The following is a 16,278-nucleotide window of genomic DNA, read 5'->3' as shown; positions in this document are numbered from 1 at the left end:
TTGCTTGGGTGGGAAAGAGATGAGAACTTGGGTGCTAGATCTCGAGATTGGAAGGACAGAGAGAGGGCGTGAGGGAGGAAGAGGGAATCCTTATCCCCTTATAAAGGCAACGAATATTGAACGCCTCCTCACTTGCCTTAAGATTCGCCTATTCCCAAGGGTTGTATAAATGGCACGGTTGGGTTACCCACGCCCGTATTGATGAGAATCCCGTAATAAAGGGGCACGATCTCTGCTTTGACAAGACGTGCCAATGGCAACTGCGTCTCAAAACATGGAGCGGTAGACGAAAAACGGTCCAAAATTATGACCGGACAGGCGTGATGTCATATTGTAAAAGCTGTCAGCGGATTAGACTCGTGCAAAAATATATATTCTCTCTACGGTTTGGTATGGTGTGTGTGACAGGTCTGGATACTATCATCGCATCCGAAGACTATTTTGAAGTTCGGATAAAAGGGAACCCGCCTTGTAATGCTGAAGACAATCTGTGCGCCGAACTCCTCGTCATTTAAGCCAGGTTCAGGGGCTACTGAGGGAGTCCTGGACTAAGGGGTCCTCGGGCGTCCGGCCTGTTATCCATGGGCCAGACTGATGGGCTGTGAAGACATGAATGCCGAAGACTATATCTGAGTCCGGATTGGACTCTCCTTGGCGTGGAAGGCAAGCTTGGCGACCGACTATGAAGATTCCTTCTTATGTAACCTACTCTATGTAAACCCTAGATCCCCCCGGTGTCTATATAAACTAGAGGGGATAGTCCGGAAAGGACACGTTCATTACCATAGTCATACAGGCTAGGCTTTTAGGGTTTAGCCATCACAATCTCATGGTAGATCAACTTTTGTAATACCCATATTCATCAATATCAATCAAGCAAGACGTAGGGTATTACCTCCATAGAGAGGGCCCGAACCTGGGTAAACATTGCGTCCCCTGTCTCCTGTTACCATCGATCCTAGACGCACAGTTCGGGACCCCCTACCCGAGATCCGCCGGTTTTGACACCGACAATTGTTCCCAAAGGTTTTGTTACAACCATGGAAGTTCATTCGACCTTGTTGGGAAAGATTCGAGAAGCCCAGAAGGATGACAGAGAAATTGTCGAGATAAAGGAGAAGATGAGTGAAGGCAAAGCCAAAGGTTTTCGTGAGGATGAGCACGGCACCTTGTGGTTTGAAGATAGTATTTTTGTGCCCAATAATGCCGAGATCAGGAAGTTGATATTACAGGAAGCTCACTACTGACCATACCTCGATACACACCGGAAACACCAAGATGTATTTGGATTTGAAGGAGCGTTTCTGGTGGACTGGAATGAAGAAGGATATTGCCGAGTATGTGACTGTATGTGATGTATGTCAGAGAGTGAAGGCAGAACATCAGAAGCCAGCAGGATTACTACAGCCTATGCCGATACCCGAATGGAAGTGGGATAAACTTGGCATGGATTTTAACACCGGATTACCCAGGACCCGATCGGGATATGATTCTATCTGGGTAGTAGTGGACCGCTTGACCAAAGTAACTCACTTTATCCCAGTGAAAACCACATATACAAGTGCAAAGTTGGCCAAGATATATATGACCAGGGTCGTATGTCTGCATGGAGTTCCGAGGACCATCGTATCAGACAGAGGAACATAGTTTACTTCAAAGTTTTGGCATCAACTGCACCAGACTTTGGGAACCAGGTTAGAGTTTAGTACAACTTTTCACCCGCACACAGATGGACAGACTGAGAGAGTCAATCAGATTCTGGAGGACATGTTGAGAGCTTGTGCCCTAGACTACGGGTCTAGTTGGGATGATAATTTACCCTACGCGGAATTCTCGTACAACAGTAGCTACCAGGCCAGTTTGAAGATGGCACCTTTCGAAGCACTGTATGGAAGAAGATGTCGAACCTCGTTGATGTGGGATGAAGTTGGAGACCGCCAGTTGTTTGGACCAGATTTGATTAAGGAGTCCGAGGAGAAGGTCAAGTTGATTCGAGATAGACTGAAGGTAGCTCAGTCCAGACAAAAGAGTTATGCGGACTCGAAACGCAATGAGGTAGTCTATGAAATCGGAGATAGAGCATATCTGCGAGTGTCACATCTGCGAGGAGTTAAGCGTTTTGGAGTTAAGGGAAAGTTAGCCCCGAGATTTTTAGGACCGTACCGTGTTCTACAGCGTATGGGAGAGGTTGCCTACAAGTTGGAGTTACCTCAAGGACTGTCAGGAGCTCATGATGTGTTTCACGTTTCCCAGTTGAAGAAGTGCCATGCTGAGATGGCTGATATTCCTCTGAGAGATACAGTGCCCCTGGAAGCAACACGGTTGGACAGTGATTTGACGTACGAGGAGAAACCAGTCAAGATTCTCGAGTTTGCCAGTCGAGTTACCCGCAGCAAGGTTATCAAGTTTTGCAAAGTTCAGTGGAGCCACCATACCGAGGACGAAGCCACCTAGGAAAGAGAGGATGATCTACGCAAGGACCACCCACACCTATTTTCTAGCCAACTTGAATCTCGAGGGCGAGATTCATCTTAAGGGGGTAGGTTTGTAACATCCCAAATTTTCAATTTGGGATGTTATACATAGGTCATTCATGCATATCATATTTTAATTGCATTTCGTTTTGTGATCCTCGAAATCCTAAGCAACTCAAGGACCCTCGGAGAGAGTTGGGGATTTTCCCTCATTCTCATATTTGAGTTTTATCAAATATTGAAACAAGGATCACTTTGAGTTTTTAATTATTTTTCTCTCTGAAAATATTTCACATCAAAATATATGAGAGGAGATAATATGACTTCTCCAAAATAAATGAAATGTTGGAGGAAAAATATTAAAATCAATTCATATTTTTATTTGGGGTTTTATCGCTATTTTATTTGAATTAGGAAAATATGTGTTTTTAAAAATTGTATTAGAGTCCTAAATAAATGTTCACCTTGTCCGGTAGATGTTTAGAGGACGGGGAAAATTTATTTCAGGATTTTTGGAGTCCGTTTAGTTTTTTTTTCTTTGTTTTTCTGCGCGGATTTTTTTTTAAAGTCAACCGACCTAGCCGGGCCGTGCCCGACTAGGACTCGCCCGACCGGCCTTTATAACCAGTGCCCCGACCCCCACCCCTCCCCCCGCCCCCCGCAGCCCACCAGCCCGTCCCGTCGCCGAAACCCTAACCCTAACCCGCCGTCGCCGCCAGTGCCACCGGACGCCGCCGCCGCCGGACTTCGCCACCGCCCGTGCCGCCCACCGCCCCACCGCCGAACGCCGTCGCCGCCGCCCCGCCGCCGATTTCTCCGCCCGCCGAAGTTGCTTGCCGCCGCCGTCCCGTCCCGAGGTAGCCGCCGCCGCCGCCGGTTTTTGTCGAAAAACCATACGGTTGTATTTTTTTAGAACCCGCGGTTATTTTTTTAGATCGGTTTTTTTTCAGTTTAGTTATTTAGCGAACGCGCATTCGTACGTCCGTTTTAACAAACGGTTTTCACCCGTTAACTGCAGACAGCTAACGTTCGTTCGTTAGCCTGTTCGTCAGTTTTCTTTTTCCAGGGTTTTCCCGCGATTATTTTCGATCGCGATTTCTGCCCTGTTTTTGTTTTAGTTTATCTTTTCACTCGTTTATCGGAATCAGGTGATTCAAGCGCCTAGATCTTCGTCTCGAAGCCCTCTTTCTGTTTAATCAACTTGAACAAGATATTGGTACTGTAAAATTTGACTTTAGTCCAGAATAGTAATCGGATCTTGTTTCTTTCGCAGTTTGAGTTTTGTTGCTCCATTTGGTTTGATTCTTTTTGCAAACCGGAGTTCTTTAGTTGAACTTTCCGATTAGATCTTCTTCTTTGAGATTTACCCGTGCATCTTTGCTTGATTGCTTATGTATGCTATTGTTTGTTTGTGACAGAACACCCGGAGTGCGAAGCGTGCTACTACGAGTCTTTAGGATTTGCAGATCGTCAGCAAGGCAAGTAACACTTTGATCATACCCCTTTATCACCTAGTTTTTATGCATTAGTTTCAACCTTCACACATTGCATGAGTAGGATCTCTTAACATGTGGGTCTGGGAAGTAGATAATGAGGTAGAACCCATTACCTGTTTTATTATCAAACCCTTGGGAGTTACTTCTATGTTATGCTTATATTGCCATGCTATGCCCGTAGACGTGGATTGGGTTTGAGTGTATCCATAGCAGATGTAGTTGTTAATTAATGGTTCAACTTAAGGTGGCAACTTTAAGACACATCTGGGTGGATTGCTTGTGGGCACCTGGAGAATCTAGTGTTGTCCTATGATATCCCAGAGTACCCATGTGATCATCCTACGGTCCGCCACCCAGGCTCAAAGGGATCATAAGACTATTCATGCTAGAAACTTCCGTGTGCAGCCACAAGCCATTATGGGCTCTGGCATAGTTGAGTAGGTTGCATGAGCTCTTGAAGAGGTGGACTAGCAGATGTAGGGGATTGTAGGTGTACCAATCCGCCCAGAGTAGAGAGCAAATGCTTCTGACAGACTGTGTCTTGGTCATCCGTTTCTCAAACACAATGCAGTGCGAGAAATACAACGGAGGAAATCGAGTCTTGTGGGGAAAAGTGCACAAACCTCTACAGAGTGTATAAACTAATCATGGTTAGCCGTGTCCCCGGTTATGGACATCTTGAGCATCTGGCTCTTGGATTATCATATGGATCTCATCACTCTAAAATTAATTTGTTGGGTTGATAATTACTTTTATTGGGATTGAGTTGGAGGAACCTTCTCAATATTGTTCAACTACCATGATAGTTAAATAAAATACATTCCTTTGTTGTAGGGAAAAATTGGCTTTTCGCAAAACACATTAACCATACAGCCTCCACCAACCATATATGCATGTAGTGATAGTATTTATCTGTTCATTACTCTCCTGTGTTACATTGCCAGCATATTCTATGTGCTGACCCGTTTTCGGGCTGCAATGTATCATGTTGTAGACTTTTCTAACGAGGAGTAAGGTGCGATAGGTCGTTCGTCATGCACTCAGCTATGCCGTTGGAGTTGATGGACTCACTTTATCTTCCAATCCTTCCGTTGTTATTGTATTAGATGGCCTTAAGCCATATTTATTGTAATAAGTTCTCTCTTGAGACATTCGATGTAATAAGTGTGTGATAGCCACTCTGTTATAAATCCTTCGAGTACTGTGTGTGTCAGCATTACCGATCCAGGAATGACACTGAAGCATAGATACTTGACCGTTTGAGGTCGGGTCGCTACAACTATGGACCCGTAGGTCTGAAGTAAACTACTCACACATCACCGGAGAGGCCATGGAGTTGATGTAGAGGCCCTCCGTGATCAATGCCCCCTCCAGCGGAGCTTCGGAAAAGGCCCCAAGATGGGATCTCTCGGGTACATAAGGTTGCGGCGGTGGAATTAGGTTTTCGTGGTGCTCCTGGATGTTTAGGAGGAAGAAGTAGGTCGGTGGAGCAACGAGGGGCCCATGAGGGTGGAGGGCGCGCCCGGGGGTAGGCGCGCCCCTGCCTCGTGGCCTCCCCGATTGTTTCTTGACGCCCACTCCAAGTCTCCTGGATAATGTTTGTTGAGAAAATCACGTTCCCGAAGGTTTCATTCCGTTTGGACTCCGTTTGATATTCCTTTTGGGTTGGGCCTCCGGTTAGTAGGTTAGTCCCAAAAATGATGTAAAAGTGTAAAATAAAGCCCATTGACATCTAAAATAGATAATATAATAGCATGGAGCAATTAAAAATTATAGATATGTTGGAGACGTATCAAGCATCCCCAAGCTTAATTCCTGCTCATCCTCGAGTAGGTAAATGATAAAAGAATAATTTTTGATGTGGAATGCTTTCTAACATATTTCTCAATGTAATTTTTCTTTATTGTGGCATGAATTTTCAGCTCCGAAAGATTCAAGATAAAAGTTTAATATTGACATAAAAATAATAATAGTTCAAGTATACTAACTAAGCAATCATGTCTTCTCAAAATAACATGGCCAAAGAAAGTTATCCCTACAAAATCATATAGTATGGCTATGCTTTGTCTTCACCACACAAAATATTTAAATCATGCACAACCCCGATGACAAGCAAAGCAATTGTTTCATACTTTTGATGTTCTCAAACTTTTTCAATCTTCACGCAATATATGAGCGTGAGCCATGGATATAGCACTTTATGTGGAATAGGATGGTGGTTGTGGAGAAGACAAAAAAGGGAGAAGATAGTCTCACATCAACTAGGCGTATCAACGGGCTATGGAGATGACCATCAATAGATATCGGTGTGAGTGAGTAGGGATTGCCATGCAACAGATGCACTAGAGCTATAAGTATATGAAAGCTCAACAAAAGAAACTAAGTGGGTGTGCATCCAACTCGCTTGCTCATGAAGACCTAGGGCATTTTGAGGAAGCCCATCATTGGAATATACAAGCCAAGTTCTATAATGAAAAATTCCCACTAGTATATGAAAGTGATATCATAGGAGACTCCCTATCATGAAGATCATGGTGCTACTTTGAAGAACAAGTGTGGAAAAAGGATAGTAGCATTGTCCCTTCTCTCTTTTTCTCTCTTTTTTTGGGCCTTCTTTCTTTTTTTTGGCCTCTTTTCTCCTTTTTTTATTTTTCGTCTGGAGTCTCATCCCGACTTGTGGGGGAATCATAGTCTCCATCATCCTTTCCTCACTTGGGACAATGCTCTAATAATGATGATCATCACACTTTATTTACTTACAACTCAAGAATTACAACTCAATACTTAGAACAAAATATGACTCTATGTGAATGCCTCCGGCGGTGTACCGGGATGTGCAATGATGCATGAGTGACATGTATGAAGAATTATGAACGGTGGCTTTGCCACAAATATGATGTGAACTACATGATCATGCAAGCAATATGACAATGATGAAGCGTGTCATAATAACAGAACGGTGGAAAATTGCATGGCTATATATCTCGGAATGGCTATGGAAATACCATAATAGGTAGGTATGGTGGCTGTTTTGAGGAAGGTATATGGTGGGTTTAAGGTACCGATGAAAGTTGCGCGATACTAGAGAGGCTAGCAATGGTGGAAGGGTGAGAGTGCGTATAATCCATGGACTCAACATTAGTCATAAAGAACTCACATACTTATTGCAAAAATCTATTAGTTATCGGAACAAAGTATTACACGCATGCTCCTAGGGGGATAGATTGGTAGGAAAAGACCATCGCTCGTCCCCGACCGCCACTCATAAGGAAGACAATCATTAAATAAATCATGCTCCGACTTCATCACATAACGGTTCACCATACGTGCATGCTACGGGAATCACAAACTTCAACACAAGTATTTCTCAAATTCACAACTACTCAACTAGCATGACTCTAATATCACCATCTCCATATCTCAAAACAACTATCAAGTATCAAAGTTCTCATAGTATTCAATGCACTTCTATGAAAGTTTCTATATTATTCCTAAAAGAAAATCTCCATGTTGTTCTAAAGGACTCTCAAAATAATATAAGTGAATCATGAGAGATCAATTATTTCTATAAAACAAATCCACCGCCGTGCTCTAAAATATATAAGTGAAGAACTAGAGCAAAAACTATATAGCTCAAAAGATATAAGTGAAGCACATAGAGTATTCTAATAAATTTCAAATCATGTGAGTCTCTCTCAAAAGGTGTGTACAGCAAGGATGATTGTGGTAAACTAAAAAGCAAAGACTCAAATCATACAAGACACTCCAAGCAAAACACATATCATGTGGTGAATAAAAATATAGCTCCAAGTAAAGTTACCGATGAACAAAGACAAAAGAGGGGATTCCTTCCGGGGCAACCCCAAGCTTAGGCTTTTTGGTGTCCTTGAATTTTACCTTGGGGTGCCATGGGAATCCCCAAGCTTAGGCTCTTGCCACTCCTTGTTCCATAATCCATCAAATATTTATCCAAAACTTGAAAACTTCACAACACAAAACTCAAAATAGAAAATCTCGTGAGCTCCGTTAGCGAAAGAAAACAAAACACCACTTCAAGGTACTGTGATGAACTCATTCTTGATTTATATTGGTATTAAACCTACTGTATTACAACTTCTCTATGGTTTATAAACTCTTTTACTAGCCATAGATTCATCAAAATAAGCAAACAACACACGAAAAACAGAATCTGTCAAAAACAGAACAGTCTGTAGTAATCTGTAGCTAACGCAAACTTCTGGAACCCAAAAAATTCTAAAATAAATTTCTGGACGTGAGGAATTTATCTATTAATCATCTACAAAAAGAATTAACTAAATATCACTCTTCAAATAAAAATGGCAGCAATTCTCGTGAGCGCTAAAGTTTCTGTTTTTTACAGCAAGATCAAAAAGACTTCCCCCAAGTCTTTCCAACGGTTCTACTTGGCACAAACACTAATTAAACACAAAAAACACAACCAAAACAGATTATAGATAAATTATTTATTACTAAACAGGATCAAAAAGCAAGGAATAAAAATAAAATTGGGTTGCATCCCAACAAGCGCTATCGTTTAACGCCCCTAGCTAGGCATACAAGCAAGGATAGATCTAGGTATTGCCATAATAATAGGATAGATCACGAAAACTCATTTCATATTCTCTATGTTCAGCAGCAAGTTTTTTTTGAGACAAGCAAAAGTAATCAAAAGGGCTAAATTTAATGGGACAGAAGTCCCCAAGATCAATTTTGGGAGGTATAGGTTCCTCCTTTGGCCCTTCCTATTGCACAACCAATTCATCATTATAAGCATTCTTTGACAAAACTTCGTAAGCCTATACTCGAGAGAATATCCTAGATCATTATTTCGAATAGAAAAATTATTATTAAGTTCAGAAATTCTATCAACTAGAACATTGGTAGGAACCTTTTTTCTAAGGTTCTCATTAAAAGCAACAAAGTCTAGAGTTTGAAAGCGCATTATTTCCTCTTGATCAAAGAGGATTGCCTCTATGGGAGGATGGGCAGCCTCCACCCTGTAGTGCGCAAAGATTTCTTTGGCCTCTTTTATTATAAATCTGAACTCATGAGCCAAAAAGATAGTAGCGGCACGCTTAACAGAAGAATGCTCAATATTAGAAAATTCTAGGAAAATCCTTTGTATGCAAGGATGCATGTGCATAAATTGCCTTTCAAGTTCAACTACAAGCATGGCGATAGCGTCTGCAAGACTACTAGTACTATGAAGAATAGAACTGCCCATAGAAGGCAAAGCACCGGCACATGTAAAGAAATCTTGGATAACTCCTTTTCCAATAATATTACCACTACCGATTTGGAATTTTTTTGTATGTAAGATAGGGGGTTCTTCAGCAGGAGCATCAAAATTTTCCATGTTATTATTATTGTCCATATAGACAATAATTTCCCCAATTTCAGACATAACGGCAGAAAGTGCGAGGAGCAAAAGAAAGAGGGAGGCGAACAAAAAAGAGAGGGCAAATAAAACGGCAAGGGTGAAGTGGGGGAGAGGAAAATGAGAGGCAAATGGCAAATAATGTAATGCGAGGGATAAGAGTTTGTGATGGGTACTTGGTATGTCTTGACTTGTGCATAGACTCCCCGGCAACGGTGCCAGAAATGGCTCGTTGTTGGGAGTCAAATCTTGACTTGACTTGGTGCGAATCTCCCCGGTAACGGCGCCAGAAATGGCTCGTTGTCGGGAGTCAAATCTTGACTTGACTTGGCGCGAATCTCCCCGGCAACGGTGCTAGAAATCCTTCTTGCTACCTCTTGAGCACTGCGTTGGGTTTCCCTTGAAGAGGAAAGGGTGATGCAGTAAAGTAGCGTAAGTATTTCCCTCAGTTTTTGAGAACCAAGGTATCAATCCAGTAGGAGATCACGCTCGAGTCCCACGCACCTACACAAACAAATAAGAACCTCGCAACCAACGCGATAAAGGGGTTGTCAATCCCTTCACGGTCACTTACGAGAGTGAGATCTGATAGATATGATAAGATAATATTTTTGATATTTTTATGATAAAGAGAAATAAAGATGCAAAGTAAAATAAACAACGATAGAAATAACTAAGTGTTGGAAGATTAATATGATGGAAGATAGACCCGGGGGCCATAGGTTTCACTAGAGGCTTCTCTCAAGAGCATAAGTATTACGGTGGGTAAACGAATTACTGTCGAGCAATTGATAGAATTGAGCATAGTTATGAGAATATCTAGGTATGATCATGTATATAGGCATCACGTCCGCGACAAGTAGACCAAAACAATTCTGCATCTACTACTATTACTCCACACATCGACCGCTATCCAGCATGCATCTAGAGTATTAAGTTCATAAGAACAGAGTAATGCTTTAAGTAAGATGACATGATGTAGAGGGATAAACTCATGCAATATGATATAAACCCCATATTTTTATACTCGGTGGCAACAATACAATACGTGTTGTTTCCCTTTCTGTCACTGGGATCGAGCACCGCAAGATTGAACCCAAAGCTAAGCACTTCTCCCATTGCAAGAAAGATCAATCTAGTAGGCCAAACCAAACTGATAATTCGAAGAGACTTGCAAAGATAAACCAATCATACATAAAAGAATTCAGAGGAGATTCAAATATTGTTCATAGATAAACTTGATCATAAACCCACAATTCATCGGATCTCGACAAACACACCGCAAAAGAAGATTACATTGAATAGATCTCCAAGAAGATCGAGGAGAACTTTGTATTGAGATCTAAAGAAAGATAATAAGCCATCTAGCTAATAACTATGGACCCGTAGGTCTGAAGCAAACTACTCACACATCACCGAAGAGGCCATGGAGTTGATGTAGAGGCCCTCCATGATCGATGCCCCCTCCGACGGAGCTCCGAAAAAGGCCCCAAGATGGGATCTCTCGGGTACAGAAGGTTGCAACGGTGGAATTAGGTTTTCATGGTGCTCCTGGATGTTTGGGGGTACGTGGATATATATAGGAGGAAGAAGTAGGTCGGTGGAGCAACGAGGGGCCCACGAGGGTGGAGGGCGTGCCCAAGGGGGGTAAGCACGCCCCCCCTGCCTCGTGGCCTCCCTGATTGTTTCTTGACGCCCACTCCAAGTCTCCTGGATCACGTTTGTTGAGAAAATCACATTCCCGAAGGTTTCATTCCGTTTGGACTCCGTTTGATATTCCTTTTTGGCGAAAACCTAAAATAGGCACACAAAAAAGCAATTTGGGTTGGGCCTCCAGTTAGTAGGTTTGTCCCAAAAATGATATAAAGTGTAAAATAAAACCCATTGACATCCAAAATAGATAATATAATAGCATGGAGCAATCAAAAATTATAGATACGTTGGAGACGTATCACCCCCTCCTTCCTTCTCTTCTCTTTTCCCTTTCCTTCTCTCCTACTCCTACTACATGGAAGGGGGGAATCCTACTCCCAGTGGGAGTAGGACTCCCGAGGGCCCGCCATAGTAGAGGGCCGGCCCTCCCCCTCCTCCACTCCTTTATATACGGGGGAGGGGCACCCCATGAAGACACACAAGTTGATTAGTTGATCTTTTAGCTGTGTGCGGTGCCCGCCTCCACCATAATCCACCTCGGTCATATCATAGCGGTGCTTAGGCGAAGCCCTACGTCGGTAGCATCATCATCACCGTCATCACGCCATCGTGCTGATGGAACTGTCCCTCGAAGCTCTGCTGGATCGGAGTTCGTGGGACGTCACCGAGCTAAACGTGTGCTGAACTCGGAGGTGTCGTACGTTCGGTACTTGGATCGGTCGGATCGTGAAGACGTATGACTATATCAACCGCGTTCTCATAATGCTTCTGCTTATGGTCTACGAGGGTACGTAGATGATACTCTCCCCTCTCATTGCTATGCATCACGATGATCTTGCGTGTGCGTAGATTTTTTTTTTGAAATTACTGCGTTCCCCAACAGTGGCATCTGAGCCAGGTTTATGCGTAGATGTTATATGCACGAGTAGAACACAAAGGAGTTGTGGGCATGGGTATATACATATTGCTTGCCGTCACTAGTTGATTCTTGATTCAGCGGCATTGTTGGATGAAGCGGCCCAGACCGACATTACGCGTACGCTTACGTGAGACTGGTTCTACCGATGTGCTTCGCACACAGGTGGCTAGTGGGTGTCTGTTTCTCCAGCTTTAGTTGAATCGGATTCAATGAACAGGGTTCTTTCTGAAGATCAAAAAGCAATCACTATACCGCGTTGTGGTTTTTGATGCATAGGTAAGAACGGTTCTTGCTCAGCCCGTAGAAGCCACGTAAAACTTGCAACAACAAAGTAGGGACGTCTAACTTGTTTTTGCAGGGCATGTTGTGATGTGATATGGTCAAGACGTGATGAGATATAAATTGTTGTATGAGATGATCATGTTTTGTTAAAGTTATCGGCAACTGGCAGAAGCCTTATGGTTGTCTCTTTATTGCATAAGATGCAAGTGCCATGTAATTGCTTTACTATATCGCTATGCTATAGCAATAGTTACAAAAGCAATAGTTGGCAAGACGACCATGTGACGACACATTGATAGATATCAAGATGATGGAGATCATGGTGTCATGCCAGTGACGATAGAGATCATGACGGTACTTTGGAGATGTTGATCAAAGGTGCAAGATGATCGTGGCCATATCATGTCACATATTTTGATTGTATGTGATGTCTATCCTTTATGCATCTTATTTTGCTTAGTTCGGCGGTAGCATTATAAGATGATCTCTCACTAAATTTCAAGGTATAAGTGTTCTCCCTGAGTATGCACCGTTGCGACAGTTCGTCGTGCCGAGACACCACGTGATGATCGGATGTGATAAGCTCTACGTTCACATACAACGGGTGCAAGCCAGTTTGCACACGCGGATGATAACCCACAAGTATAGGGGATCAATTATAGCCTCTTTCGATAAGTAAGAGTGTCGAACCCAACGAGGAGCTAAAGGCAGAACAAATATTCCATCAAGTTCTATCGACCACCGATACAACTCTACGCACGCTGATGTTCGCTTTACCTAGAACAAGTATGAAACTAGAAGTACTTTGTAGGTGTTGTTGGGTAGGTTTGCAAGAAAGTAAAGAACACGAAAATAAAAGCTAGGGGCTGTTTAGATAAAGACACAACTAAATTAGTTTTAGTAGAGAGCTTTTGTCAACAAGAAAGTTATTTGTCCCTAGGCAATCGATAATTAGACCAGTAATCATTATTGCAATTTTATTTGAAGGAGAGGCATAAGCTAACATACTTTCTCTACTTGGATCATATGCACTTATGATTGGAACTCTAGCAAGCATCCGCAACTACTAAAGATTCATTAAGGTAAAACCCAACCATAGCATTAAAGTATCAAGTCCCCTTTATCCCATACGCAAACAACCTACTTACTCGGGTCTGTGCTTCTGTCACTCACGCCACCCACCATAAGCAAATCATGAACATATTGCAAACCCTACAGTGGGAATCCCTCACGCTTGCGCGACACGGAGAGCACCATAGGACAGCACCAATAATAAAACATACAACTCAAACCAATCTTGATCATCAAATAGCCATTAGGACAAAACAGATCTACTCAAACATCATAGGATAGCCATACATCATTGGGAAATAATATATAGCGTTGAGCACCATGTTTAAGTAGAGACAGCGGGTAAGAGAGAGGTTACACCGCTGCATAGAGGGGGGAAGAATTGGTGAAGATGGCGGTGATGATGATGGCCCCCGGTGGCACTCCGGCACCACCGGAAGCAAGGGGGAGAGGGCCCCCCTTCTTATTCTTCCTTGACCTCCTCCCTAGATGGGAGAAGGGTTTCCCCTCTGGTCCTTGGCTCCCATGGCATGGGAGGGGCGAGAGCCCCTCCGAGATTGGATCTATCTCTCTGTTTCTCTCTGGTTCTACGTTTTCTGGCTCTATTTCACCGTTTCGTATATATATGGAGATCCGTAACTCCGATTGGCCTGAAACCTTCGCCGTGATTTTTTCTTTCTAAATATTAGCTTTCTTGCGGCAAAAGAAGACCGTCAACCGCCTTACGGTGGGCTCACGAGGGTAGGGGGCGTGCCCTAAGGGGGGGCGCCCCCTGCCTCGTGACCACCTCGGGCACTGGTTCGCGTTGATTTTCCTTCCGAATTTTCCATATTTTCCAAAAATAAGCTCCGTCCGTTTTTATCCGTTTGGACTCCGTTTGATATGGGTATTCTGCGAAACCAAAAACATGCAATAGACAAGAACTGGCACTGGGCACTGGATCAATATGTTAGTCCCAAAAATAATATAAAAAGTTGCCAAAAAGTATATGAAAGTTGAATAATATTGGCATGGAACAATCAAAAATTATAGATACGACAGAGACGTGTCAGCATCCTCAAGCTTAATTCCTGCTCGTCCTCGAGTAGGTAAATGAAAAAAAATTGATGTGGAATGCTACCTAGCATAATCTTGATCATATGTCTAATCATGGCATGAATATTAAGATATGAGTGATTCAAAGCAATAATCTATCCTTTGACATAAAAATAATAATACTTCAAGCATACCAACCAAGCAATTATGTCTTATTGAAATAACATAGCCAAAGAAAGCTCATCCCTACAAAATCATATAGTCTGGCTATGCTCCATCTTCACCACACAAAGCATTCACATCATGCACAACCCCGATGACAAGCCAAGCAATTGTTTCATACTTTTGAAGTTCTCAAACATTTTCAACTTTCACGCAATACATGAGCGTGAGCCATGGACATAGCACTATAGGTGGAGAAGACAAAAAAGGAGAAAGTCTCACATCGACGCGGCTAATCAACGGGCTATGGAGATGCCCATCAATTGATGTCAATGTGAGGAGTAGGGATTGCCTGCAACGGATGCACTAGAGCTATAAGTGTATGAAAGCTCAAACTAAAACTAAGCGGGTGTGCATCCAACTTGCTTGCTCATGAAGACCTAGGGCATTTGAGGAAGCCCATCGTTGGAATATACAAGGCAAGTTCTATAATGAAAATTCCCACTAGTATATGGAAGTGATAACTCAAGAGACTCTCTATATGAAGAACATGGTGCTACTTTGAAGCACAAGTGTGGTAAAAGGATAGTAACATTGCCCCTTTTTTCTATCTTTTTTTGCGGGCTTCTTTGGCCCCCCTTTTTTTATTTAGGCTTATTTGGCCTCTCTTTTTTTGGGCAATGCTCTAATAATGATGATCATCACACTTTTATTTACTTACAACTCAATATTACAACTGGATACTAGAACAAAGATATGACTCTATATGAATGCCTCCGACGGTGTGCCGGGATGTGCAATGATCTAGCGTAGCAATGACATCCAAAAAAACGGACAAGCCATGAAAACATCATGCTAGCTATCTTACGATCATGCAAAGCAATATGACAATAAATGCTCAAGTCATGTATATGATGATGATGGAAGTTGCATGGCAATATATCTCGGAATGGCTATGGAAATGCCATAATAGGTAGGTATGGTGGCTGTTTTGAGGAAGATATAAGGAGGTTTATGTGTGATAGAGCGTATCGTATCATGGGGTTTGGATGCAGCGGCGAAGTTTGCACCAACTCTCGAGGTGAGAAAGGGCAATGCACGGTACCGAAGAGGCTAGCAATGATGGAAGGGTGATAGTGCGTATAATCCATGGACTCAACATTAGTCATAAAGAACTCACATACTTATTGCAAAAATCTATTAGTCATCGAAACAAAGTACTACGCGCATGCTCCTAGGGGGATAGATTGGTAGGAAAAGACCATCGCTCGTCCCCGACCGCCACTCATAAGGAAGACAATCAATAAACACCTCATGCTCCAACTTCGTTACATAACGGTTCACCATACGTGCATGCTACGGGACTTGCAAACCTCAACACAAGTATTTCTCAATTTCACAATTACTCGACTCGCACGACTCTAGTATCACCATTTTTATATCGCAAAACTATTGCAAAGAATCAAACATATCATATTCAGTGATCTACAAGTTTATGTAGGATTTTATGACTAACCATGTGAATGACCAGTTCCTGTCATCTCTATAAATAGATATAAGTGAAGCAAGAGAGTTTAATTCTTTCTACAAAAGATATGCCCGTGCTCTAACAAATATAAGTGAAGCAAAAGAGCATTCTGTAAATGTCGGTTGTCTAAGTAAAGAGAAACAGGCAATCCAAACTTCAAATGATATAAGTGAAGCACATGAAGCATTCTATAAAGCCATACTCAAAAAATATAAGTGAAGTGCAAAGAGCATTCTATAAATCAACCAAGGACTATCTCA

This window comes from Triticum urartu, chromosome 7, assembly GCF_003073215.2.
Source record: "Triticum urartu cultivar G1812 chromosome 7, Tu2.1, whole genome shotgun sequence".
NCBI classification, from domain to species: domain Eukaryota; kingdom Viridiplantae; phylum Streptophyta; class Magnoliopsida; order Poales; family Poaceae; genus Triticum; species Triticum urartu.
This window is presented reverse-complemented; position numbering follows the sequence as displayed.